The sequence below is a fragment of the Triticum aestivum genome, chromosome 1A (genome assembly GCF_018294505.1).
Source record: "Triticum aestivum cultivar Chinese Spring chromosome 1A, IWGSC CS RefSeq v2.1, whole genome shotgun sequence".
NCBI lineage: Eukaryota > Viridiplantae > Streptophyta > Magnoliopsida > Poales > Poaceae > Triticum > Triticum aestivum.
In genome coordinates this window covers 315162093-315187391 of record NC_057794.1, presented here as the reverse complement: position 1 = coordinate 315187391, position 25299 = coordinate 315162093, and positions in this window count along the sequence as shown.

Here is a 25299-nt window from a genome sequence, read left to right as displayed (position 1 = left end):
AGGATCTTACCTGACTCTTCTTATTCTCCCTGAGTTATTCTCAAATCTTCTAAAGTTTGATGTAAGAATGAATTATCATCAGTCAAATGTCTTTCTCCAAGATCTTTCATTTCTTTTCATCATTGGTTCAACTTTTCTATTCTTCTTTATTCCAGAGTGTCTCAATAATTCAAGGTGGTGTTTCTCATCGTCTTTCTCATCATTTGAAAACCGAAGAAGAGTTTTACCTCCATATCTTATCCGTTCTCTTAGAGATTCGTGGTGCTAGCTTGTTGCCATCCTCTCATAATTATTTTCGATTGTGAGAATCCTTTTCACCCATCAGGAGATATTGAGGAGTCTTTTCAGTTTGATTATCCGGAGCTCATCATTTCAGAAGACTTGTTCATTCTCAGCTTTCAGCCATTGTTCTCCAAATCTTACCGGTGCATCAGTCAAGTATTCTCTAATCAGTTCGTGAACTATTCGTCCTCTTGTATCTAAATTTTCTCAAGTATCTTCGTTCATTTCATAATTCTTCCCGGTGATTCGTTATCTTTTATTCGTTCTTTTTCAATCCTTACGGTGGTTCGTTTAAGATTTCTCTTCCTTCTTTATCATACCAATTCATTCATTGTTTCGATCCTACCGGTGGTTCGTTGAAGACCTTCTCAAGTTTGCGCTATATCTCTTAATCCTTTCAACGGGAAGAAGTAATACGCCAAATCCGTTGATTGTCATCAATTTAATTGGTGAAGGATAAGCATAATGTAATTCTTATTCTTGTTTCATCCATATGTTAATCTTTTCTTCCGGAGTTTGTTCACGATGATTAAATTCTTGGTTTCAAGTGCTCTTCTTTCTTTCCCGGAGTTCCAAGCTCTAATTGACACGGATATCCATCTAAATCATTACAAGGTTTCACCTTGTGTTTCCTACTTCTCTTTATTTTCATTATTCTTTTTGTTTACCGGAGTGCTTCATGAAGGTTCTACATGATGGTTCATCAAGGATTTAATTTCCTTCTCGCAGTGTTCTTTAAGATTCTTTTCAGAGGAGCTCAACCATTCTTCATCTTGCAATCCGGAGTGCAATTCGTTCTACCGTATCATTAGAGGTGGTATTATGTCATTCTTGATAATTTGAGTTCATGTTCCATGATTCACATGTTGTTAAGAAAAACATATTTTAAATCCATCAATCTCTTCATTGGTATTATCTTGGGTTATATTTCACCTAAAGCCGTCCTAAGGATTGTTGCTTTTATGGTTCTTATAAATGATCCAAAGTTCTTATTTTATCCTCTCAGCGAAATAGTTTCTCATCTCCTTGTGTATATCAATCCAATCAAATCTTTTCCGTGAGTGGCAAGTTGTCACCTCATAATTTTGAGATGTATTCTATAAGTCCATATCAAGCTTATCCTTTTCGTTGTTGATAACCCAACAACTTTGTTCTAGCTTTTGGTGTAAGCGTGCTCTCTCTAGACCTTGTTTTTCTCCCCTGTTCATTCAGTTCCATTCTCTCACTTCTTCCGGAGGCATTGTGATGTTGCTATCTTCAAACCTTCTTCTTGTTCTTGTCAGGATCATGGTCTTTTCAAGCTCTCTCATCTTGTCAGGATCATGGTGTTATTCATTTTACCGGAGTGTCGTGCCCTCTTTTCAAGCTCTCTCATCTTATCAAGTTTTGCGTCCCTTCTCAGACAGAGTGTTGTCCAAATTATATCATTCTTAATCCTTCTCTATCTTGACTTAACTGGAGTGGTTTCAATATATATCTTGCCCTTCAACCTCAAGGTTTTTTCACAATGTTCTTTGTACCTCTTTTCTAACGGAGTGTTTTCGACCTTGTTCACCTTCGTTGTATTCTTTTCTCGAATTTGTTCAACCTCTCAAGGTTCTTTGGTTTCACTCGTTTGTCAAAGAAGCAACTTAGTTTTACCTCTTCTCTTTCTCTTCCGTTTTCCCCTCCGGTGCCATTCTAGATCTCGGGACGAGATCCTCTTGTAGTGGTGGAGTGTTGTGACGCCCCGAGACCGTTGCGCCAGGTGTCTGCCAGTTATTCGATGCTGTTGCCATGTCATTCGCTTGTGTGTTGCGTCTTGTCATGTCATCATGTGCATTGCATCATCATGTTTTCAAAACCTGCATCCGTCCGGGTTTCCCTAGTTCCTTCTGTTGCCCATTCTGAGCCCAAACACACTCGCACGCGCCCGTGGCATGTCCGTAATATTATTTTATAAGTTGCCGGAAAATGTTCTCAGGATGGGATGAAAGTGGGCGTGCGGTGTTTTTCTGTTGTAGGTAGGCCGCCTGTCAATTTTCGTCGCATTCGGAGTTTGTTTGACGCCCCAACGGTTAACTATAGCGGCAGTATAGCCGGTCTAACGTCGGACGTTTTCGGTCTCCGGAAACAGTCATCGGGCCTCCCTCTCTTCTCTTCTCTCAGCTCGAGAACGTCTACACAGCCCACTACCTACCGCCATGTCCAACCTAACCTCTCTCGTCAGCCCACGGCCCTCCTCGCGCGCGTCCGAAAGCTGTCCCGGACCCGACCCGCACTGTCTCTACCGTCGTGTCCAGATCATCCCCAAACATATACAAAACGTCTCTGTTTTGTTTATTGGACTTCCTAATATATTTTTTCGCGATCGTCCGATTGCGATTGGAGGGACAAGTTAGACCCTAACCCAAAACTCATCTGATATAAATATCAGATCAAACCCTAGCCTATCCTGTCCCATCCTCCGAATCCCTCCGCCGCCACTCTCTCTGGTTCCCCTCGGGATCATCCCAGATCCACCTCTCCAATCAGCCTACGACCACCTCCCTGTTTTTCTGCGCCGCCCAATTTCCACCCGCACGCAACCAGCCACTCCCTCCTCCCGATCTGCCTCCGTGCCTCCTCTCCCTCCTCGGCACGATCCCGAATGGAACACGAACACCGAGCGGCCGAACCAGGCCAGTCGCGCCACCTCCCTGTTTCGCTCCTGATCGAGCAGGACAACGAGTACCTCGCGCGCACCCCTGCATCGTCCTTGCCACCAAGCTCCGTGCATCGGCTTCCCCGTGCACCGCAGGAGACCAGCGCCACCGCCAGGCCGTTGCCCTCTCCCTGCTCCCCGTGCTCCCTCCTTTCTCTTCTTCCCCGTCCTCACTCCTCACCATCTACTCCCTCTCGCCTCTCTCTACAGGAAGCCACCAGGACGCCGCCGCCCTGGATGGGTGAGCACCGCGCCGAGCTGCAAGCCCCTGCACTGCCCGGATCACCTGCGACCTCGGGTCGCCCCTGCTTCGTCCTCGCCGCCGTTGGTGCTTCGGCCGCCGCCGCCATGGCCTCCAGCTCCGCCCGTGCGCCTGCCTCACGAACTGCAGCGCCGCCACACCTCGACTGCCCGGATCCGCCGCCTCACCATCCTGGAGCCCCGCCGAGTCCCTGGAACCGTCGTACCAAGTCCAACTCTGCCTCGCGCCGGCGTTGACCCAGCCGAGCGCCTCTTCTGTTGACCTGCGACCCCTACGCTCTGCTAAACCTGTCGACTCGCCTAGGCCGGTTCCTGCTGCCTGTTCCTCTGCATCGAGCGAAGCACGTTCATCTGCTTCGATTCCGCGTGGTCAACACAGCGCAGTGCAGCGCCAACCTCCTCCCGCAAGGCCCAGCGACAGGCCTTCTCCGTTTCAGGCCATGTGGACCAACGTGAGCAGCCCAGATCCACCTATTTCGGTCCCTGTTCCAGATCCGGCCCGTGTAGTTTTTTTAGGTTCTGTGTTTTAGCTTTTTTCAAGAGAACACAGTTTTGCAGAAAAGTCCCTCAGCAACATGCATTTATTAACTCACAAACCGTGCATCTTTTGTAAAAACTTTATATATGAAAAATGCTTAGAATTTTGTGTAGATTAATAATATGCCACTTTCATCCATGTTTGAAATGCTCAAAATGTTGTTTGTTTAAATTTTCTCAAATAACTTGTTAACAATGATTTATTCCATAATTAAATAACCGTAGCTCCGTTTTAACAAACTTTATATGTAAATGGGGTAGAAAATTGCCTATTTTAACATGGTGCACTTTTCTTGCATGTTTAATAACTGTAAAAATGTGTTTAGGGCAGAATAGTACCAAACCTAATGTATGCACATGAGGAGTTTCCGGATTTGTTGTTTGTTATTCTCGGCCTCATTTAAACTTGACTAGATAGGTAGTTTTGCTTTGCTTCACCCTCTTGCCATGTTTAACAACATTTAATATTGTTGGGTACATAAACGAGATCGAACTAAATAACTTGAACGTGGTGTTTCGTCAATATGCAACGGAGTTGCATATTGACCTCCACTTAATTTGTAGGTTTGGTTGTGCACTTTGCCATGCCATGCATATTTAAACCGGACATGCATCATACTTGATTGTGCATCATGCCATGTTTATGTGGTGGTTGTTTACTATGTTGTTTGCTTTCTTTCCGGTATACTTCTTCTCGGTAATCCGGTAACGTTGCGTTTGTGAGGATCTGTTGGCTACGTTCGTTTGTCTTCTTCATGGACTCGTTCTTCTTCCTTGTGGGATTTCAGGCAAGATGACCATACCCTCGAAATCACTTCTATCTTTGCTTGCTAGTTGCTCGCTCTTTTGCTATGCCTATGCTGCGATGCCTACCACTTGCTTATCATGCCTCCCATATGTTGAACCAAGCCTCTAACCCACCTTGTCCTAGCAAACCGTTGTTTGGCTATGTTATCGCTTTGCTCAGCCCCTCTTATAGCGTTGTTAGTTGTAGGTGAAGATTGGAGCTTGTTCCATGTTTGGAACATGGATATTTTGTTGGGATATCACAATATCTCTTATTTAATTAATGCATCTATATACTTGGTAAAGGGTGGAAGGCTCGGCCTTATGCCTAGTGTTTTGTTCCACTCTTGCCGCCCTAGTTTCTGTCATATCGGTGTTATGTTCCCGGATTTTGCGTTCCTTACGCGGTTGGGTGATAATGGGAACCCCTTGACAGTTCGCCTTGAATAAAACTCCTCCAGCAATGCCCAACATTGGTTTTACCATTCGCCACCTAGCCTCTTTTCCCTTGGGTTTCGCGGACTCAAGGGTCATCTTTATTTTAAACCCCCCCAGGCCAGTGCTCCTCTGAGTGTTGGTCCGAAATGGGCAGCCTGCGGGGCCACCTCGGGGCAACTCGAGGGTTGGTTTTACTCGTAGCTTGACCTATCCGGTGCGCCCTGAGAACGAGATATGTGCAACTCCTATCAAGATTTGTCGGCGTATCGGGCGGCTTTGTTGGTCTTGTTTTACCATTGTCGAAATGTCTTGTAACCGGGATTCTGAGTCTGATCGGGTCTTCCCGCTAGAAGGAATATCCTTCGTTGACCGTGAGAGCTTGTCATGGGCTAAGTTGGGACTCCCCTGCAGGGATCTGAACTTTTGAAAGTCGTGCCCGCGGTTATGGGCAGATGGGAATTTGTTAACGTCTGGTTGTAGAAAACTTGAAGTTGACCTTAATTAAAATACATCAACCGTGTGTGTAACCGTGACGGTCTCTTCTCGGCGGAGTCCGGGAAGTGAACATGGTGTTGGAGTTATGCTTGACGTAGGTTGTTCTAGGATCACTTCTTGATCATAGTTTCTCGACCGTGCTTTTGCCTCCTCTTCTCGCTCTCTTTTGCGTATGTTAGCCACCATATATGCTAGTCGCTTGCTGCAGCTCCACCTCATACCTTTTACCCTTCCTATAAGCTTAAATAGTCTTGATCGCGAGGGTGTGAGATTGCTGAGTCCCCATGACTCACAGATACTTCCAAAACCAGCTTGCAGGTGCCGATGAGACCGAGCAGGTGACGCAACCAAGCTCAGGAGGAGCTCGATGAAGATCTTGTCCTTTGTGTTGTTTCGTTCTAGTTGATCAGTAGTGGAGCCCAGTTGGGGTCGATCGGGGATCTGTGTAGCTTTTGGGGTAGTCTTCTTTTATTTTGGTTCCGTAGTCGGACCTTGATTTTATTTGGATGATGTAATGCTTTATTCATGTATTATGTGAAGTAGCATTTGTAAGCCAACTATGTATCTCTTTCCCTTATGTATTACATGGGTTGTTTGCAAAGATTACCTCACTTGCGACATTGCTTTCAATGCGGTTATGCCTCTAAGTCGTGCTTCGACACGTGGGAGATATAGCCGCATCGAGGGCGTTACAGTAGGTTTTTACTCCGCAAGGTGGCCTGAACCTGGGTAAACTCTTGTGTGCTCTACTTGTTTGCTTGCTTGCATTCCATTCCCACCACCAGGAGAAGAGCGGGGCGCTAGGTAGACGTGTAGTGGGAGAGATCTTTGTCACGCCCTTGTGTTTGAATCTTAAGGGTTTTGCGGAGCCTGAAATCCGACATTTGGCGCGCCAGGTAGGGGGCGTGTCGAAATCTCGCTTCTCCGACGACCTCGCTCCGCTCTTCTCCGTCGACCCCGTTTCACCGCCATGGTGGACACTCGCCGAGCACTCGCCGAGCACGCGCCACCCGCCGCGCCGCCAACGTCGCTCAGACGGCGCCCGCGGGTAACGGCGCACCACTCCGCCCCAACTCGCCGGTCGCCAATGCGGCCACGGACCCAGCCGTTCACGAGCAGCAGGACTCGCCGCTGTCATTGTCCGTGCGGCACGAAGGCCGCATGGCGACCCCGTCACCTTCGCCGGCCGCGGCGTCGTCCTTGCTAGTCCGCCGCGGGCCGGTCTACCAGCAGCCTGCGCTACTGATGGCGCGGGAGCTCCTACGCTACCGTCCGGCAAACGACCTCTACGACGAGTGGCTCCACCGCATCACCGAGCTCGTCAACGCCGCCGGGGAGGCACCCGCACCGACCCATTCCTCTCGCCCTCCGTCGCCCATGGAGAGGAACGAGGACCACGGCGCTCTGCCCCCACCTCCACCGCACGGCGCCGGTCAGGGGCTCATGCGCGAGGCTCCACGGCGCGAACAGCCCCGCAGGGCCGCCGCGCGCGACAAGGAGAGCTGCCTGGTGGTCCCGTGCCCTAGGCAGAAGCGCGCGTGCTCCCCGCTCAGCAGCACCAGAACCGCGCCCCACAGGAGGTGGTGGCGCCCGCACCCCAAGATCCAGCACCACAAGCGCAGGGGGCGCCAGCAATCATGAGTGTGGCTGGATGCCGCACCCTAGCTCCTGAGCTACGGCGCTTCGTCTGGCCCGGCAAGTTCAAGCCGGATCTGCCTCCGCGTTAGGACGGCACCGCCGACCCGGCGGAGTTTCTCCAGCTCTACGAGCTCAGCATCGAGGCGGCGAACAGCACCGAGCAGGTCATGGCGAATTGGTTCCCCATGGCCCTCAAGGACGATGCGCACTCCTAGCTCCTGAACCTTTCTCCAGGATCCATCTCCTTCTGGGAGGAGCTTCGCGAGCGCTTCATCGCCAACTTCCAAGGTACCCGCGACCGAGCTCCAGCGGCCGCAGACCTGCGCCACGTGAAGCAGCAGCCTGGGGAGACCCTGCATAAGTACATCCAATGCTTCAACACCGTGCGCCTCAAGATCCCCAGGGTCTCCGACGAGGCCATCATCTCGGCGTTCTCCGACGGTGTCCATGATGTCAGGATGAAGGAGGAGCTTGCCATCCATGAGGACCTGTGCATGGCCCTCGAGATGTTCAATCTCTCAGCGAAGTGCGCCAGGGCAGAGGAAGGCCGCCTCTCCCTCATGGAACTGCCCGAGGCGGAGGCCGACGACAAGAAGACCAAGGCCAAGGAAGCAAAGCGCAAGGGACCAGCTGTGCTGTCCTTTTGCATCATCTATATGGTTGGCACCCTCACCGCCACTAAGGTCATGAGCCCTTGTGAGCCCTCCGCGACCGCCCCATGATTAAGGACTGGCACGGCGTCTGTGCTCGGGTCCGTCCCTGTAGTGTCGCTAAACCCAAGGGCTGAGCTCTGTCTCGCGAGCCATTCCCGTGACGTCACCTCCCGTGGTCCTTGGTGCCTTGTTCTCGCATGGACTAATCATTGGTGGGTAAGTAGGGGCCCGTGGCAGGTGCCTCGCTCCCACGGGAACCGCGCGCCGGTTGTTTATCTTTCGGACTATAGCATGAGAAGACTGGGCACGGCATCTGTGCTCGGGTCCGTCCCTGTAGCGTTGATAAATCCAGCGGCTAAGCTCTGTCTTACGGGCCGGTCCCGCTAACGTCACCTCCTGGGGTCGTTGGTGCTGCGGCCTTCTCATACAATGCCCTCTGGAGATGCATTCGGCGCAGGTCTAGGCAACCCATGTCTTTTCACGTTTTGCAGAAGAAGACTTAGGCGCAACCCGCCTCAGGGTAGGGTCTCATGAGTGATGCATAAGCTCGCGAGAACTTCCTCGGAGTCATTCAGCTCGGCCTGAGGAGGGCCCATATACACCTTGGCTGTCCCGCCGTGCAAGCCACGTGTCTGGACGGGTTGTACACGCCTGGGAGTCTCTCCCGGTGGGAGGCTCCCCTCCCACGATCCAGTGGAAGTGCTTAGCTCCGCGCTGGCAAGACCGAGGAGCGGTTGTGCCCATGAACCAGTGGAAGCACCAAGCTCTGCGCTGGCCGATACGACCGAGGAGCGGTTATGCCCACACTCCGTGCAAGTGTGGTAGCTCTATGCTCCGCGCTAGTTATAAACAACTGAGGGCGGCCCCCAGCGGTCGCACCAACCTCAGGGAGCTTTTCAGCTCACGACGCTCACAGCTTCTCCTTGGAAGGGTATCGCGAGGGGGGCTAGGCACGGGGGCTATGCTCAGGTCATGCCTGGCAGACGCCACCCTACCAGGTGCCCAGACACCTGGCTTTCTCGCGCCCCCATCCTAGGCGAAGGCTCGTGGGCAAGGTATGGTGCTCATTCTCCCTCATGAGAGCCGTTCATACGTCAAGGGGGACCCCTGGGCATCGCGACCCAGGGGCCTCACTAGTCACGTAGCCCCTCACTCCTTGGGCCTGGTGCTCAACGGCGGTCGAGGTATGCGCGGGGCTAGGCCCTGCCGGCGCAGAACGGAAACGAGTCGCTTGAGCGTTAAGGGGGACCCCTGGGCATCGCGACCCAGGGGCCTCGCTAGTCACGTAGCCCCTCATTCCTTGAGCCTGCCCTGGTGACCCGGAGGGCTCAATAGCGATCGAGGTATGCGCGGTGTTAGGCCCTGCCGACGCAGAGCACTTAAGCAAACATGAATGGAAGCAAGCACAGAAATCACAGAATTCAAAGCCTAGCTATTACAATAAAGCTCAAGTTCATCAAATTCAAACAAGTCTCACGCCTCCTCGAGGCACTTGCATTCTCCTCAGCAGGAACAGGTCAGGCATCGCCGGACGCGCCGGCATCAGCTTCCGCCTCTTCAGACGCATCAGCAGCAGCCGGAAAGAACGCCTCCACCAGCTCTTTGACCTTCTCCGCCACACACTCAGTAGCCGCGCCCCCTAGGCTCGTAGCCAGCGGCTGGGATAGTGTGGCTAGGTCGAAGCTGGGGTCACGAAGGAAGAAATGGCCGCACACCTGCGCCAAGGCAGAGGTAAGAAGCGACCGACCCTCAGTATCAGCTAACTGACCGATTGCAGATGCCACGTCGCCTAGGGCCTTCACGAGTGCAGCTAGGAGCCCGGTGGCGCCATCCTCCAGGGTGTCCGGCTGCTCTTCGAACCCCTCCCCGTAGGTGATCCGCAGCAGCCTGCGGGCCTCGAGCTCGAAGGCGGCGAGGGCCTCACGGCCCACCGTCGCCGTCTTCTTCGAGGCTGCGAGGGCGTCCTCCCTGGCCTTCAGCTCGTCCTCGTGCTTGGCTTGGGATGCCTTGGCTTCCTCGGCCTCTATCTTCAGCTTCTCCAGGCTCGCGCGGTCGGCGAGCTGCTCCTCCTGCAACCGCGATGTCTCATGAGGAACCCGGGTTTATGATGTTTGTTCGACATCAAACAAAGGTTGCAATCATTTACACACCCTCGGGGGGCCATTCATGGTTGCCTCGCAGGGACCAAGCAAAAGAAAACCGCCTCCGGAGGAGTGACGCCCGAGCTCCTTCAGCGGCGACGACGGTCGGAGGACGCCGCATCCCTCCGGCGGCGAGGGCGGCGGCTCGGCGGCTCGTAGCTCTCGTCAGAGCTCGAGGCCGTCGCAGGAGAAGCAGAGCTGCTACTAGGGGAGTCGGGGGCGGAGCCAACGGCGAACACTTCGCCTCAGGCCTCGGTGCCTAGGCAGCACTGGAAATGGTCGTCGGCAAGCCCCTCCTCTTTGCTGCACGCTCATCGCCGGCCATCCTCCCCGAAGACTTTGAAGGTCAGTGAAGCCAGCCCATCCAGCCTGAAGTGAAGAAGGTGCCTCCCGGCAGGGGCGCATGCGCGGTGCACCACGCCCCAACCCCAGGTCATGTAGACCTGGATGGAGGAAATCACCTCCACATCAGCGTACGAATGGGGGAGATTGCATCCATCATGCCGAAGCTGCATCGTCACTCATCCGAGGGCCGGAAGCACCTCCCTCAGACACGGGGGGAGGAGGATCCAAGTGTGCGGAGGAGCTCCCGCCCACACGACGAACTCACGGACGTCATCCTTAGCATGGGGCAGCGGCGAGAGGCGTGGCGTCACTCCCCCGCAGGGCAGTCACCTGCGCCGCCCCCGTTGCCGTCGCCCGCGCCGCGCACGACCGTCGCCGGGGCGGCCGTACAAGGCGGAAGCCCTGGTGGCGCCCGCATACACCATGTGCGAACATCCGCCGGCCTCCGAGGCGCCCTCGGCGAATCGCGGCGCCTCTTCTTCGGCGGGAGCTGCTCGGGCTCCACCACCGGGTCCTTCCCTTTCTCTGCGGCGGAAAACCTGCGATTCGGTGCCATCAAAAAACCCTCGCCGAAGGAAGAGGAACTGGGGTTTTGGCCTGGAACAGTCAAACGAGCAGGGGTGGCGTTTTGTCCCCCATTTATAGACTGACAAGGCAAATCACCAGCCACTCGTGTGCGAGCATGCCGGTTCTGTCGCCCGCGCCAAGGAGTGGAGTCGACACGTCCCATCCAACCGTCACGCGTCGGCCGGGCCCGCAGGGGTGGCGTTTTGAACCCGGGTTTATGATGTTTGTTCAACATCAAACAAAGGTTGCAATCATTTACACACCCTCGGGGGGCCATTCATGGTTGCCTCGCGGGGACCAAGCAAAATAAAACCGCCTCCGGAGGAGTGACGCCCGAGCTCCTTCAGCGGCGACGACGGTCGGAGGACGCCGCATCCCTCCGGCGGCGGCTCGGCGGGTCGTAGCTCTCGTCAGAGCTCGAGGCCGTCGCAGGAGAAGCAGAGCTACTACTAGGGGAGTCGGGGGCGGAGCCAACGGCGAACACTTCGCCCCAGGCCTCGGTGGCTAGGAAGCACTGGAAATGGTCGTCGACAAGCCCCTCCTCTTCGCTGCACGCTCATCGCCGGCCATCCTCCCCGAAGACTTTGAAGGTCAGTGAAGCCAGCCCATCCAGCCTGAAGTGAAGAAGGTGCCTCCCGGCAGGGGCGCATGCGCGGCGCACCACGCCCCAACCCCAGGTCATGTAGACCTGGACGTAGGAAATCACCTCCACGTCAGCGTACGAATGGGGGAGATTGCATCCATCATGCCGAAGCTGCATCGTCACTCATCCGCGAGCCGGAAGCACCTCCCTCAGACACGGGGGGAGGAGGATCCAAGTGTGCGGAGGAGCTCCCGCCCACACGACAAACTCACGGACGTCATCCTTAGCATGGGGCAGCGACGAGAGGCGTGGTGTCACTCCCCCGCCGGGCAGTTACCTGCGCCGCCCCCGTTGCCGTCGCCCGCGCCGCGCACGACCGTCGCCGGGGCGGCCGTACAAGGCGGAAACCCTGGTGGCGCCCGCATACACCACGTGCGAACATCCGCCGGCCTCCGAGGCGCCCTCGGCGAATCGCGGCGCCTCTTCTTCGGCAGGAGCTGCTCGGGCTCCACCACCGGGTCCTTCCCTTTCTCTGTGGCGGAAAACCTGCGATTCGGTGCCATCAAAAAACCCTCGCCGGAGGAAGAGGAACTGGGGTTTTGGCCTGGAACAGTCAAACGAGAAGGGGTGGCGTTTTGTCCCCCATTTATAGACTGAGAAGGCAAATCACCAGCCACTTGTGTGCGAGCATGCCGGTTCTGTCACCCGCGCTAAGGAGTGGAGTCGACACGTCCCATCCAACCGTCACGCGTCGGCCGGGCCCGCAGGGGTGGCATTTTGAACCCGGGTTTATGATGTTTGTTCGACATCAAACAAAGGTTGCAATCATTTACACACCCTCGGGGGGCCATTCATGGTTGCCTCGCAGGGACCAAGCAAAAGAAAACCGCCTTCGGAGGAGTGACGCCCGAGCTCCTTCAGCGGCGACGACGGTCGGAGGACGCCGCATCCCTCCGGCGGCGAGGGCGGCGGCTCGGCGGCTCGTAGCTCTCGTCAGAGCTCGAGGCCGTCGCAGGAGAAGCAGAGCTGCTACTAGGGGAGTCGGGGGCAGAGCCAACGGCGAACACTTCGCCCCAGGCCTCGGTGCCTAGGCAGCACTGGAAATGGTCGTCGGCAAGCCCCTCCTCTTCGCTACACGCTCATCGCCGGCCATCCTCCCCGAAGACTTTGAAGGTCAGTGAAGCCAGCCCATCCAGCCTGAAGTGAAGAAGGTGCCTCCCGGCAGGGGTGCATGCGCGGCGCACCACGCCCCAACCCCAGGTCATGTAGACCTGGACGGAGGAAATCACCTCCACGTCAGCGTACGAATGGGGGAGATTGCATCCATCATGCCGAAGCTGCATCGTCACTCATCCGCGGGCCAGAAGCACCTCCCTCAGACACGGGGGGAGGAGGATCCAAGTGTGCGGAGGAGCTCCCGCCCACACGACGAACTCACGGACGTCATCCTTAGCATGGGGCAGCGGCGAGAGGCGTGGCGTCACTCCCCCGCCGGGCAGTCACCTGCGCCGCCCCCGTTGCCGTCGCCCGCGCCGCGCACGACCGTCGCCGGGGCGGCCGTACAAGGCGGAAACCCTGGTGGCGCCCGCATACACCACGTGCGAACATCCGCCGGCCTCCGAGGCACCCTCGGCGAATCGCGGCGCCTCTTCTTCGGCGGGAGCTGCTTGGGCTCCACCACCGGGTCCTTCCCTTTCTCTACGGCGGAAAACCTGCGATTCGGTGCCATCAAAAAACCCTCGCCGGAGGAAGAGGAACTGGGGTTTTGGCCTGGAACAGTCAAACGAGCAGGGGTGGCGTTTTGTCCCCCATTTATAGACTGAGAAGGCAAATCACCAGCCACTCGTGTGCAAGCATGCCGGTTCTGTCACCCGCGCCAAGGAGTGGAGTCGACACGTCCCATCCAACCGTCACGCGTCGGCCGGGCCCGCAGTCTTTGGGGCCCGCGGCGCTTCGTCCTCACCTAGGCTTCACCCAGAAGCCAACTCCGCGTGCGCCTTGGGCCCGGGGACTATTGTCAGCATACTAGGAACCAGGGTACCCAGACTTGCCTATCTGCGGCCCACGTCGCGTTCCTGGTACGGCCCGATAGGTCCCAACTGATCGATCGTCTTCTCAAGACCCTCGCGAGGGGGCCATCCCTCACGAGGAGAACGACCAAGACCCCCTCAGGGAGCGGCCTCACCTAGGCTGCTCCGGAGGGGCGACCAAGACCTCTCCCTAGAGTGGCCTCGACTAGGCTGCTTCGGGAGGGCAGAGATCTCAAGGCAAGGGCTGCCTCAGGAGGAGGCAGTGACGCAAGCCATGACGAACCGTGCCAGCGCGCGCCAGCGGGCGCAGTTTCCATATCGGTGCAAAGGAGACCGCACAGGCGCAGGTTCCCGAGGGGCGAGACAAAGGTTTCCCCTTTGGTGCAACAAGACCGAAGACCGCAAGGACGGCAGGAAGGATGTCATCGCCGAGCCCACCATCGCGTCACCGCCTACCCTCTTTGCAGGCGAAGACCACCTTTTGTCAAGATAGGAGCGTCCTTGTGTTCCCGCTCAAATGGCCGTTGTGGGATTCCCTTCCCGCCTAAACATTTCGGGGGAAGAGGACCCTGGCCGCCTATATAAGTAGCTAGGGTTCCATCATAGAGGGGGATCGACCCATGGGGACTTAGACTAGCAAAGGAGCAAGAACATCCACCTCCTCACCCTTCTTGAGCTCGCCTCCTGAGCTCAGGAAACCACTGTACTTGTTCATACTCGAGCCCTCGCGAGGCCAATCCACTAAAGCAGGACGTAGGGTTTTACACCGCAAGGTGGCCTGAACCTGGGTAAACTCTTGTGTGCTCTACTTGTTTGCTTGCTTGCATTCCATTCCCACCACCAGGAGAAGAGCGAGGCGCTAGGTAGACGTGTAGTGGGAGAGATCTTTGTCACGCCCCTGTGTTCGAATCTTAAGGGTTTTGCGGAGCCCGAAATCCAACACTATGGTTCATACTACTTTGCTCTTGCATCACTGTATTTACTGATACCAACTAATTTCAAATTTGAAGGATGCAATTGAAACTCCAATGGTGCGACAGGTATGTTTTAAACCTGTTTCTTCAACGTGTTTGGCTGTTTGTTGTTGTAACTTGCTCTATGTTGATTTTAGTTTCAATTGAATAAACAGTTATGTTCTCATGCCATGCACATTACAAGTGTTGTTATTGCTGTGTAGTTTCCCACACTTATATTCTGTCTATGCTGCTTTGTCTTAAATAGATATGATTCGAACTGTATCTATCTTGATTTGGCAACATAAACTAGAATGATATAGACCATACAGTGACCATACTACATAGATATATGTTTGTTTCATGCTGTTATCCTGTCCACCTTACTACTAAACTGGTTTACCAAAATGAGTTTCATATACTACATTGTAAACCTGAGATGTGTTTGTTTGTTTCTCTTTTAGAACGCGGATAAAATATTGGAGAAGAGTACCCTGTTATGCAATGGTAAAGGAAGTAATGCAGATAAGGTTCAAGATAGTGAGACATCCCTGTTGGTCTCCAAGAAAACTAATAAAAACTATATTGAAGACACTGAGACAACCCCAAAGTCTTGTCTTGATGTTGTGTTCGAGTTACTGGCTACCACTGCTGGCACCGGCTCTTCGAACTCATTGCCTGAATCAGTTTGGCTTCTTGAGTCTCAACTTCAAGTTGAAAGACATCGATCAGATGTTATGTGACAGGAAGCCGAAGGACTGAGGAAGTCCCTACAGAATTCAGATGCATACTTTCTGGTGCAACAGCAAGCGCTGGAGGACTTAAGTGCCAAACAAGAGAAAGTTAATAAGCTTGCTAAGCATCTTGCTAGCATTATGGGTACCCAAGATATTGTTTCTTGAGCTCTTTTGAAGTGGTTTCAGTTCTGGACTTGTTTTGCTGCGGCGTTTATATGCTGCTGTGTTCCCTATATTTGCACTGGTGGCGAACTTTGATGCCCAGTGGATGTAATATGTGTAATAGCCGTGATAGCCTAGTGTAAGTTGCTTTCTTATTTATTTCCTTGTTGTCTTGTTTATTTGTTTGCTTGTAGTCAATGCAGTTCTTTTTCTGCGGTTTGCTAGTGGCTGCAATAACCTATTTTTTAAAACTAGGCCACAATAACCATGGGCTAATATTTACTGTAGTGACACTGGGCCTCCTACGGGCCGTAGAAACAGTGGGCCTTCTACGAGACGTATAAACAGTGGGCCTTCTATGGTCCGTAGAAACAATGGGCCTTCTACGGGCCGTATCATCAATGGGCCTTGTACGGGCCGTATCATCAATGGGCCTTGTACGGGCCATATGATCGATTGGCCAAACATGGGCCAAACAGACCGCATTCTGGCCGTAAACGGGCTAGAGTTGGAATCATCCGTTGGCCGACCATAATGGGCCATCGTTAATAGGCCGTATTTGATGACGCTACGAAAACGGCCCAACGTATTAACGGACCACAAACGGGCCGACTGTAACCATGGGCTGAATTTGGCCCACAAGCAGAAAATGACAGTAACGGGCCATAAGTAAACAAATGCTGGAAATGAGCCCAAGAATAAATGGGCTCTGAGAAGGCCGAAAGATAACATGGGCCGGAGACGGCCCAACAGAATAACGGACCGTTAATGGGTATAAAGTGATACACTGTTCATTACGGGCCAGTTTCACCACGAGCCATTAATGGGTGTAAAGTGATACACTGTTCATTACGGGCCAGTTTCACCATGTGCCATTAATAGGCCAAGAGTTACATAGGGCCTCATATGGGCCGAAAGACATCATGGGCCATACATGGGCCAGAAGTGAAAACGGGCTGGAATCATATTGGATGGCCTAGATGACACTACTGGGCCTAATTCGGATAGGGCGTAACGGACCTTGGATTAGCGGGCTATAAATGGGCTATATGCGAACATGTCGTTAACATGCTTTCCATGGGCTGGCCCGCCACCTTTTGACCAAGTCAAACGAGCCGGCCTTTTCACAGGAATGGGCCTCTGTTGGGCCGTGCCACGTGTCAACGTATCATAGGCGCCTTCTGTCCAATGAGTGGATGACATCTGTCCCGACGATGAGCCGACACGTGTTTCCTCCAGCCAATGATGATTTTACACGTGGAAAATCCCCATTGGTCGGGGGTGTTAACGGGTTATCGGATCCAAAACCCGACCCCATAGCTTAACGGCGTTCCGTTACGGTGGATGCCACGTGTCGGTCACCCTTGACGAAAGCACTTCTGTGACGCGTGATTTATCGTCATGGAAGTGGACACTTCCGTGATGATAATTCTGGTAATGTCATGGAACACTTCTACGACAGCACAGGTATGACTATCTTGATTCTGTCATAAATTTGTCATGGATGTACATGCATGACAAAAAACACGACCTACTGTGGCAAACACGTATCATCACGGAAGTGTATATTTTTGTAGTGTTTACTTGTGACTTGTTTCTTTTGCAGAAAAGTGTGCAAAGGCACTATAATCATCAAGATTTCTACTATGTGGCTATCGAGAAAAGTGAAGAAAAGAAGAGAAGAGAAGGAAGAAGAGGCTTGTGTGAGATGAAAAGAAGTAACCAGGGGGCTAGCTAAAGAAGTGGGAGGACCTTCTTGTGAAGAAAGAAGAGAAGGAGGAGGGCTAATGTGTAAAGTTTGCAGATCAGGGAGGGGATCAAAATCCCTAGATCGCTTCCATTCCCCTTTGGGCCTGGCATCTCATCTCTCTCCCTCACCCTTCCTTCTCCACCTCCGCCCGCCGCCACGGCCAGGCCGGCGTGGTGGTGCGCCTCCGCACCATCAGCACACCCACCACAAACATCCACCACTCACCACCAACTTCATCACCAACACCACCACACCCCAGCGCGCCACCAACACCTCCACCATCACCCTGCGCCTCCATCCACCACCATCCACAGCGTCGCCTCATCATGTTGCGCCGCCGCCCATGCATCTCCCTGCCGCTCCTCCACCTTTCTTCTTCTCCTAACCCTGCTGCTGCCCTTCTACTTCTTCCTGCATCCCCGCTGCTCTTCTTCTTGCGCCCCTGCTGCTCTTCCTTCTCCTCTCTCCAAGCCCCACTGCTGCTCTCTTCTCCTAACCCTGCTGCTGCCCTTCCACTCCTCCCTCTCTTTCTTGTTGCTCCTCCCTCTTGCTTCGCCCCTGCTGCTTTTCTTCTTCCCCACGCATCTGCTGCCGCATCTTCCTTCTTCTCCAAGCCCCGCTGCTGCTCTTCTTGCGTTCTCCTCTGCTACCCCTCGTCCCTACTACTGCTGCCCTTCCCTTCTCTCAACCTCACGCTGCTGCTCCAACTCCAACAGCTGCTGCTCCTCTCCAATCCCCCAAGCTGCTGCTCCTCTCTCCCACGCTGTTATTGTTCTTTCCTGAACAAAATGTCCTGCTGTTGTTCTTCACTTGTTACTATTAGAGTGTGTAATTTCTGTGAACATTTAGAGTGGAGACTTGATAGATTGTAATCTATTTTACACTGTTTCAATATATATGAATCGCCCGTTAGTTATTTGTCTGTTACATTCAGGTTACTAGTTGTGAATCTTGTTTTGTAATTGTTCATTGTGAAGTCATATGTGTGAACATGCTTAATTCTTAGTCCCTGTGATAGCTCCAGTACATGTGTTTTTTTATGTTGTCTCAGTTTCTAGTATATATATATGTAGTGCTCGTGATGTGCTCTTTCCTTGTATCTCAAATATGCTTCTGTCCCCAATCTTAAATGTTTGCTAGTGTATTTGTTCTCTCATTTGTTAGTCGATCTATCCATTGTGTGTAGTAATGAAAATCCTAAAAACATTGTCTTGCAAGTTATTCTTCGCCCTGTCTTGTTATTTGCTTGTGTTGTTAAGAGGTAGGTGATCTTGTCCTACTTTGAGTGGGAAAACTTGTTTTATTTTCTTTTGTATTGCATTACCAAAAACCTTTTCATCTGATCTAGCTTTAGCTGAGCACGACTATCGTCGCCTAGTCCCTGTGGAGAATTCGACATCCGTAGCTTGGGCATAAAAACCCCACTATACTTACAATAGATCACTTCCTCGTTGATTGCTTGACATAGGGTCCAAGTCCTCTAGATCATATTCGTTCCGAAAATCACGTTCCCGAAGGTTTCATTCCGTTTGGACTCTGTTTGATATTCTTTTTCTGCGAAACCCTAAAATAGGCAAAAAAAGCAATTTTGGGCTGGGCCTCCGGTTAATAGGTTAGTCCCAAAAATAATATAAAAGTGTATAATAAAGCCCAATAATGTCCAAAACAGAATATAATATAGCATGGAATAATAAAAAATTATAGATACGTTGGAGATGTATCAAACATCGTCACCACGCCGTCGTGCTGACGAAACTCTCCCTCGAGCTCTACTGGATCGTGATTTCGTGGGACGTCACCGAGCTGAACGTGTGCTGAACGCGGAGGTGCCGTACGTTCGGTGTTGAGGATCGGTCGACCGTGAAGACGTACGACTACATCAACCGCATTGTTATAACGGTTTCTCTTAACGGTCTACGAGGGTACGTGGACGAGACTCTCCCCTCTTGTATATGCATCACCATGATCTTGCGTGTGCGTAGGAATTTTTTTGAAATTACTACGTTCCCCAACAGTGGCATCAGAGCCAGGTTTATGTGTATGTGTTATATGCACGAGTAGAACACAAGTGAGCTGTGGGCGATACAAGTCATACTGCTTACCAACATGTCATACTTTGGTTCGGCGGTATTGTTGGATGAAGTGGCCCGGACCGACATTATGCGTACGCTTACGCGAGACTGGTTCTACCGATGTGCTTTGCACACAGGTGGCTAGCGGGTGTCAGTTTCTCCAACTTTAGTTGAACCGAGTGTGGCTACGCCCGGTTCTTGAGAAGGTTAAAACAGAACTAACTTGACAAACTATCGTTGTGGTTTTGATGTGTAGGTAAGAAAGGTTCTTCCTCAGCCCGTAGCAGCCACGTAAAACTTGCAACAACAAAGTAGAGGATGTCTAACTTATTTTTGCAGGGCCTGCTATGATGTGATATGGTCAAGGCATGATGCTATACTTTATTTGTATGAGATGATCATGTTTTGTAACGGAGTTATCGGCAACTGGTAGGAGCCATATGGTTGTCGCTTCATTGTATGCAATGTAATCGCCATGTATTGCTTTACTTTATCACTAAGCGGTAGCGATAGTCGTACAAGCAATAGTTGGCGAGGCGACAACGATGCTACGATGGAGATCAAGGTGTCGCACCAGTGACGATGGTGATCATGACGGGGCTTTGGAGATGGAGATCAAAGGCACAAGATGATGATGGCCATATCATATCACTTATATTGATTGCATGTGGTGTTTATCCTTTATGCATCTTATTCTGCTTTGTTTGATGGTAGCATTATAAGATGATCTCTCACTAAATTTAAAGATAAAAGTGTTCTCCCTGAGTATGCACTGTTGCCAAAGTTCGCCGTGCCGAGACACCACATGATGATCGGGTGTGATAAGCTCAACGTTCATCTACAACGGGTGTAAGACAGTTTTACACACGCAAAATACTCGGGTTAAACTTGACGAGCCTAGCATATGCAGTATGGCCTCAAAATACTGAGACCGAAAGGTCGAGCATGAATCATATAGTAGATATGATCAACATAGTGATGTTCACCATTGAAAACTACTCCATTTCACGTGATGATCGGTTATGTTTTAGTTGATATGGATCACGTGATCAATTAGATGATTAGAGGGATGTCTATCTAAGTGGGAGTTCTTAAGTAATATGATTAATTGAACTTAAATTTATCATGAACTTAGTACCTGATAGTATTTTGCTTGTCTATGTTATTATAGATAGATGGCCCGTGTTGTTGTTCCATTGAATTTTAATGCGTTCCTTCAGAAACCAAGTTGAAAGATGATGGTAGCAATTACACGGACCAGGTCCATAACTTGAGGATTATCCTCATTGCTGCACAGAAGAATTACGTCCTGGAAGCACCGCTAGGTGCCAAACCCGCTGCAGGTGCAACACCAGATGTTATGAACGTCTGGCAGAGCAAAGCTGATGACTACTCAATAGTTCAGTGTGCCATGCTTTATGGCTTAGAACCGAGACTTCAACGACGTTTTGAACATCATGGAGCATATGAGATGTTCCCGGAGTTGAAGTTAAATATTTCAAGCAAATGCCCGGATTGAGAGATATGAAGTCTCCAATAAGTTCTACAGCTGCAAGATGGAGGACAATAGTCCTTTCAGTGAACATATACTCAGAATGTCTGGGTACCATAACCACTTGACTCAACTGGGAGTTAATCTTCCGGTTGATAGTGTCATTGACAGAGTTCTTCAATAACTGCCACCAAGCTACAAGAACTTCGTGATGAACTATAATATGCAAGGGATGGATAAGACGATTCCCGAGCTCTTCGCAATGGTAAAGGATGCGGAGGTAGAAATCAAGAAGGAGCATCAAGTGTTGATGGTCAACAAGACCACCAGTTTCAAGAAAAAGGGTAAAGGGAAGAAGAAAGGGAACTTCAAGAAGAACGGCAAACAAGTTGCTGCTCAAGAGAAGAAACTCAAGTCTGGACCTAAGCCTGATACTGAGTGCTTCTACTACAAAGGGACTGGTCACTGGAAGTGGAACAGCCCCAAGTATTTGGCGGATAAGAAGGATGGCAAGGTGAACAAAGGTATATGTGATATACATGTTATTGATGTGTACCTTACTAGAGCTCACATTAGCACCTAGGTATTTGATACTAGTTCTGTTGCTAATATTTGCAACTCAAAACAGGGACTACAGATTAAGCGAAGACTGGCTAAGGACAAGGTGACGATGCGCGTGGGAAATGGTTCCATAGTCGATGTGATCACCGTCGGCACGCTACCTCTATATCTACCTTTGGGATTAATTTTAGACCCAAATAATTGTTATTTGGTGCCAGCGTTAAGCATGAACATTATATCTGGATCTTGTATGATGCGAGACGGTTATTCATTTAAATCTGAGAATAATGGTTGTTCTATTTATATGAGTAATATCTTTTATGGTCATGCACCCTTGAAGAGTGGTCTATTTGTATTGAATCTCGATAGTAGTGATACACATATTCATAATGTTGAAGCCAAAAGATGTAGAGTTGATAATGATAGTGTAACTTATTTGTGGCACTGCCGTTTGGGTCATATTGGTGTAAAGCGCATGAAGAAACTCCATACTGATTGACTTCTGGAATCACTTGATTATGAATTACTTGGTACTTGCGAACCATGCCTCATGGGCAAGATGACTAAAACTCCATTCTCCGAAACAAGGGAGCGAGCAACAGAGTTATTGGAAATCATACATACTGATGTATGTGGTCCAATGAACATTGAAGCTCGCGGTGGATATCGTTATTTTCTCACCTTCACAGATGATTTGAGCAGATATGGGTATATCTACTTAATGAAACATAAGTCTTAAACATTTGAAAAGTTCAAAGAATTTCAGAGTGAAGTGGAAAATCATCGTAACAAGAAAAAAAATTCTACGATCTGATCGTGGACGAGAATATTTGAGTTACGAGTTTGGTTTACATTTGAAACAATGTGGAATAGTTTCGCAACTCACGCCACCAGGAACACCATAGCGTAATGGTGCGTCCGAACGTTGTAATCGTACTTTACTAGATATGATGCAATCTATGATGTCTCTTACTGATTTACCGCTATCGTTTTGGGGTTATGCTTTAGAGACAGCTGCATTCACGTTAAATAGGGCACCATCAAAATCCGTTGAGACGACGCCTTATGAACTGTGGTTTGGCAAGAAACCAAAGTTGTCGTTTCTTAAAGTTTGGGGCTGCGATGCTTATGTGAAAAAGCTTCAACCTGATAAGCTCGAACCCAAATCGGAGAAATGTGCCTTCATAGGATACCCAAAGGAAACTGTTGGGTACACCTTCTATTACAGATCCGATGGCAAGACATTCGTTGCTAAGAATGGATTCTTTCTAGAGAAGGAGTTTCTCTCGAAAGAAGTGAGTGGGAGGAAAGTAGAACTTGATGAGGTAACTGTACCTGCTCCCTTATTGGAAAGTAGTTCATCACAGAAACCGGTTTTTGTGACACGTACACCAATTATTGAGGAAGCTAATGATGTTGATCATGAAACTTCAGATCAAGTTACTACCGAACCTTGTAGGTCAACCAGAGTAAGATCCGCACCAGAGTGGTACGGTAAACCTGTTTTGGAGGTCATGTTACTTGACCATGACGAGCCTATGAACTATGAGGAAGCGATGATGAGCCCAGATTCCGCAAAATGGCTTGAAGCCATGAAATATGAGATGGGATCCATGTATGAGAACAAAGTGTGGACTTTGGTTGGCTTGCCTGATGATCGGCAAGCCATCTAGAATAAATGGATCTTCAAGAAGAAGACTGACGCTGACGGTAACGTTACTGTCTACAAAGCTCGACTTGTTGCAAAAGGTTTTTGACAAGTTCAAGGAGTTGACTACAATGAGACCTTCTCACCCGTAGCGATGCTTAAGTCCGTTCGAATCATGTTAGCAATTGCCCCATTTTATGATTATGAAATTTGGCAAATGGATGTTAAGACTGCATTCCTAAATGGATTTCTGGAAGAAGAGCTGTATATGATGCAACCTGAAGGTTTTATCAACCCAAAGGGTACTAACAAAGTGTGCAAGCTCTAGCGATCCATTTATGGACTGGTGCAAGCCTCTCGGAGTTGGAATAAACATTTTGATAGTGTGATCAAAGCATATGGTTTTATACAGACTTTTGGAGAAGCATGTATTTACAAGAAAGTGAGTGGGAGCTCTGTAGCATTTCTAATATTATATGTGGATGACATATTATTGATTGGAAATGATATAGAATTTCTGGATAGCATAAAAGGATACTTGAATAAGAGTTTTTCAATGAAAGACCTCGATGAAGCTACTTACATATTGGGCATCAAGATCTATAGAGATAGATCAAGACGCTTAATTGGACTTTCACAAAGTACATACCTTGACAAAGTTTTGAAAAAGTTCAAAATGGATCAAGCAAGAAATGGTTCTTGCCTGTTTTATAAGGTATGAAGTTGAGTCAGACTCAATGCCCGACCACTTTAGAAGATAGGGAGAAAATGAAAAGTGTTCCCTATGCTTCAGCCATAGGCTCTATCATGTATGCAATGTTGTGTACCAGACCTGATGTGTGCCTTGCTATTAGTTTAGCAGGGAGGTAACAAAGTAATCCAGAGTGGATCACTGGACAGCAGTCAAGAACATCCTGGAGTACCTAAAGAGGACTAAGGATATGTTTCTCGTTTATGGAGGTGACAAAGAGCTCATCGTAAATGGTTACGTCGATGCAAGCTTTGACACTGATTCGGACGATTCTAAATTGCAAACCGGATATGTGTTTATATTGAATGGTGGAGCTGTCAGTTGGTGCAGTTCTAAACAAAGCGTCGTGGCAGGATCTATGTGTGAAGCGGAGTACATAGCTGCTTCGGAAGCAACAAATGAAGGAGTCTGGATGAAGGAGTTCATATCCGATCTAGGTGTCATACCTAGTGCATCGGGTCCAATGAAAATCTTTTGTGACAATACTGGTGCAATTGCCTTGGCAAAGGAATCCAGATTTCACAAGAGAACCAAGCACATGAAGAGACGCTTCAATTCCATCAGGGATCAAGTCCATGTGGGAGATATAGAGATTTGCAAGATACATACGGATCTGAATGTTGCAAACCCGTTGACTAAGCCTCTTCCACGAGCAAACCATGATCAACACCAAGACTCCATGGGTGTTAGAATCATTACTGTGTAATCTAGATTATTGACTCTAGTGCAAGTGGGAGACTGAAGGAAATATGCCCTAGAGGCAATAATAAAGTTATTATTTATTCCCTCATATCATGATAAATGTTTATTATTCATGCTAGAATTGTATTAACCGGAAACATAATACATGTGTGAATACATAGACAAACATAGTGTCACTAGTATGCCTCTACTTGACTAGCTCGTTGATCGAAGATGGTTGAGTTTCCTAGCCATAGACATGAGTTGTCATTTGATCAACGGGATCACATCATTAGGAGAATGATGTGATTGACTTGACCCATTTTGTTAGCTTAGCACTTGATCGTTTAAGTTTACTGCTATTGCTTTCTTCATGACTTATGCATGTTCCTATGACTATGAGATTATGCAACTCCTGAATACCGGAGGAACGCTTTGTGTGCTACCAAACGTCACAATGTAACTGGGTGATTATAAAGGTGCTCTACAGGTGTTTCCGATGGTGTTCGTGGAGTTGGCATAGATCAAGAATAGGATTTGTCACTCCGATTGTCAGAGAGGTATCTCTGGGCCCTCTCGGTAATGCACATCACTATAAGCCTTGCAAGCAATGTGACTAATGAGTTAGTTGCGGGATGATGCATTACGGAACGAGTAAAGAGACTTGCCGGTAACGAGATTGAACTAGGTATTGAGATACCAACGATCAAATCTCGGGCAAGTAACATACCGATGACAAAGGGAACAACGTATATTGTTATGCGGTTTGACCGATAAAGATCTTCATAGAATATGTAGGAACCAATATGAGCATCCAGGTTCCGCTATTGGTTATTGACCGAAGACATGTCTTGGTCATGTCTGCATAGTTCTCGAACCCATAGGGTCCGCACGCTTAAAGTTTTGTGACGATCGGTATTATGAGTTTTTGTGTTTTGATGTACTGAAGGTAGTTCGAAGTCCCGGATATGATCACGGACATGACGAGGAGTCTCTAAATGGTCGAGACGTAAAGATCGATATATTGGATGACTATGTTCATACACCGAAAGT